Here is a 4,259-nt window from a genome sequence, read left to right on the forward strand (position 1 = left end):
ATTCTAGATGTTAAGTCAATGCTTAAATTCCCTGCCCTATTCAGGGGTAATTCTTAGACATGACTATGATGTAGCCTCCCAAATGCCAAACTTTGTCATAGTATTAACATTGGTTTATTATGTTTGACAACATTGTCCAATCTGAGTAGCTAACTAGTTTGAAGATTGTGGATTTTTTTAAGGTCTAAGCTAATCTAGAGAACTAGCACCATAAGGACATGTGCATGTCTTGGCCATTGGGCTATTTTGATGGGATTTGTTTCAGGAGATGAAGGTGGATGGGAGGCACAAATTGTGCTAGGGTCTATACAGTCATATCATTTCTATTGGTCCAGGGGCGAAGGTACCCATATTGATATCACTGGATGCAACAAATCAAAGCCATGTTGCAATCTTTCAAGCACATCTCCTTTATCCACATTTTTAGAGAGCATAATCCTGTGGAAAATCTTCTGTCCAAAAGTGGTAAATTTGTGTTCCCTCGAGAGATCTGGTTTTACATAGAATCTTGAATTTTATTGAAATTTGCAATACTTAAATTGTTGTTTGGTGATGTAATACTTCTTCGATGTGGGAAGAGTTGTCGATTGAGATGGACGAATTATTTGAGACCAGACATCAAACATGGATATTTTAGTCCTGAGGAGGGAGAAAAAATTATTCAGCTGCATGCCATGCTGGGAAATAGTAATGCATTATAATGCCATTGATTAATTAATAATAAACCATACAAATGGTTATTGTTTTGTTTTTTGGGAAAATTTTGAGGGAAACTGGTTACTGTTTTTGTTTGAGGGCAAATTTTAAGGAACTGGTTACCTAATAATCTTTGTTACACTGAAACCACTTTCCAGAGGTGGGAAACCCGTTCCAATGGTTCTCGCACTCCCGGAAGATTTGAAACTGTATGGGAACATTCAGTTTTCAACGGAGCTGCAATGGGAGCTGGGGAAAGTTCCAGGAGCTTTGAAGACTGTTTTTTTTGGAGTTCCAACATTCCCTGAGGTTGGGGAATATAAAGTCTCTAGAGAAATATGTTGAATTGCCCAAAAAACATGAGCCCATGTTGCCACCTTCACAGGAAGAAAGGCCAAAGACATGCATAACACCGATATCCTTAATTGAGAAACTAGAGAATTTCTTGATGGGTTAAAGAAGCTAAAGGCGATATCTAGGATGTCATGCTCATGAGTATTTCTTTTGTTGTTTATGTATATATATTTCAGAAGAGTGTGTGTGCATATTGTTTGCGGCATTCAATACTTAAACATTAGAGTTGTTTTACTTTTTCTCTTAAGAATAACTAGAGAAACATATGTAAAATTGTTCCTTTGTATTTTTAAGCCAAAGTGTTTCAAAGAGTGACCATGCTTAAACATTAGATTTGCTTTAATTTTTCTCATAAGAATAACTAGAGAAACATATGTAAAATTGTTCCTTTGTATTTATAAGCCAAATTGTTTCAAACACTGGCCATGTGTCACATAACTGATAATGAATGTGACATTTTAATATTTTATATATATAAAAGCGGGAGACTCAGGGAGAGAAACACCTATAGAATATATTTATATATAAGAGAGATCATATATTTATTATTTATATATTTAAATTGATTTTAATATTTTAATATTTTGATTCAATATTATTTTCATTATTATATAAATTATATAATTAAAAAAATATTTTATATCTTTTATATTTTATATTTTTTTATTATATAATATCACCATTCTTGTTTCCTGTAAATTATGGGGAAACCTCTAATAAAGAAACCTCTAGCCATTCCCCACAACCCTACCCAAGTTCCCAACCTTCCCACGGCCATAAACTCATGCAACATAGCTAATAATATTACTAGTGATAAATTTAACCAATTCCTTAGAATTGCTAATGGTTATCATTAATTATAAAGAATAATCTTATCATTCCTCTTTGTTCAGATCCATTACATAATGTTAGCAAACTGCTTCCCTGTAATGAATTGCACTGTCAAGAAATTGTAATTTTACGATGAAAATGTGTAATTATGCAATTTTTAAACAAAGATCCATTACACAATGTTAACAAACTGCTTCCTTGTAATGAATTGCACCATTAGGAAATTGTGATTTTAACGATGAAAATGTGTAATTAGGCCAATTTTTAAGTAATTTTGTAATTTTTAACCATTAGAATGTGTAAATTTGTAATTTTTAATATTAAATATGAATTTATAAAAAACAATAGTGTATTTTATGGGTTTGTATGTTTTTCTAGCATAATTTCCAACCTAATTTTGCTATAATCAAAGTAGAAATTTATTAAAATTACAAGTCTGAATTGTAAACTCTAAATTTTAATGTATGAAAATTTTCAATATATTTAATTTATATAAAAATAAAAATATCCATTTTAAACAACAAAAATCAAAATTTGAAAAAAACAATTCCACCCGCCAAAAACTAAAACTGAACTTAAACCTAAAACTAACTTTATACAATGTCATTTAGCCAACTTCATTTTGATTAACTCAATTCTATAATGCTACGTGAACAAACCAAAACTTATAATTCTAAAATTCAATCAAAATTCCCACATTTATTCCAATATTTTGTTGAATGCAGATGGTCTATGATTGCATTGAAGTTGTCCGGAATAACAAACCAAAACTTATTCTAAAATTCAATCAAAATTCCCACATTTATTCCAATATTTTGTGGAATGCAGATGGCCTATGATTGCATCGCAGTTGCCTGGAAGAACAGATAACGAAATCAAGAACGTGTGGAACACACATTTAAAGAAACGACTTTTGCGTATGGGCATAGATCCGGTCACACATTCACCGGCCACGGCATCAAACGTGACAGACGTTCTGCAAATGTTGAAACCGCGAATGCTTACGCTGATCAGTATTTCCAGAGGCAATTGGAATATGAAACTTCTTGTTCTCTCGTTTCTTCTTCTCGCGAGTCTCCAATTCTAAATGAAAGGAAAAATACAAACGAATTGCTTGGCCAGGCAACAGGGCTATCAGTTTGCTTTCAACAAACAGAACAAAACACGGCCAATATTACAGACCAGCAAGGAAATGACCCGAATTCTAGTACTTGCAAATTCTTCTTTAATCCAAATGTTTCATCGGAATTTCGTGCTGAGCAAAAGCCAGGGCTGTTATTTGCAGCCAACAATCTAATTAATGGAAACGTGATCTCCCAATCAAACGAAGGTTCCATTGTAGGAGCGGATCAAAAGTCAATGCTGGATTCACTGAAACAGATACTGGAAACCCCAGATGATGATTTTCATCCAAAAGCCAGCAGTGGCAATGGAGACATTCATGTTAAGTGCGAGTTGGGTTTTTCTGGCAATCAAAAGATTTTAATGGAAAATCAGACATTTCGGGAGAAAGAAGAGTATAATATGGGATGGCACAACTGTTCTGGAGATTCACTGGAATATTATAGCAGCAACGCTCAAGTCTGCTCGCACATGGCCTCGAGCCCAGTTTGTGAAGACGCGATAGCTTCAATGGATCAGCTGGCATTATCTTCTAATTATGAAATTGCCAGGGACATGAACGGTAGCAGCAGCATTTGAAGTCAAAATTTTCCAGTTTTATCATCTTCAGAAGAAGCTGCCGTCGATCTCAAGATGCATGTTCCAAATTTCCCTCGCTCTTAGCCAGAATTCCGGGCAGAGCCGGACGTGAATTTTTGGGTGAATGTTCTGCAGAAAGTGTCGCCTTTAGCCAGCGTCCAATCTGCACCTTCTCTCATTGATTTCTTTAATTATTTTCTTGGTTTTGTTATGTTGGATGTGCATGATTCAAACACATATTTATCAATACTCTGTAATCATGGATGGTTAGCGTTATTGTAGTGGAAACCCATAAAATCGCTGATCGAGTGGAACAGATAAAAGCATCGAAACCCTCTACGTTGAAGAGTTTTGAATTTATTTTTCTCTGATTCTTATTGTTTGCCTCGAAGGTTTCAATGTTAGCCAATTCGATTGCATTTTCGTCGTATAATAAAGCAAGGAGCGATCAAATTCTTAGTTGCAGAGGTTCAAAATATTTGTGGTGGCCATTTTTGGGCAATCATTACAAATAGTCGCACCAGATTTATCGACTGTCAGATTGTGTTTCCATTAAATATATCTAATGTATCATTCTACATTTCAAATGGATAAAAAATGTCCGAGTCGAACTTCAAAGAAAAGCGATAAAAGATTCTTGAATTGTACATATTGTCACTTATTTCGCTGCGAGCTTT

General features: G+C 34.2%; 1 pseudogene; it reads left to right on the plus strand.

The window, feature by feature from the left end:
* Nucleotides 1-545: 545 nt before the first annotated feature.
* LOC149227880 (uncharacterized) lies at nt 546-3,864 on the plus strand (annotated as a pseudogene).
* The last annotated feature ends 395 nt before the right edge of the window (nt 3,865-4,259 follow it).

Source organism: Pinus tabuliformis, chromosome J (assembly GCF_031772625.1).
Source record: "Pinus tabuliformis cultivar Carrire ecotype Pingquan chromosome J, CPIR1, whole genome shotgun sequence".
Taxonomy (NCBI): domain Eukaryota; kingdom Viridiplantae; phylum Streptophyta; class Pinopsida; order Pinales; family Pinaceae; genus Pinus; species Pinus tabuliformis.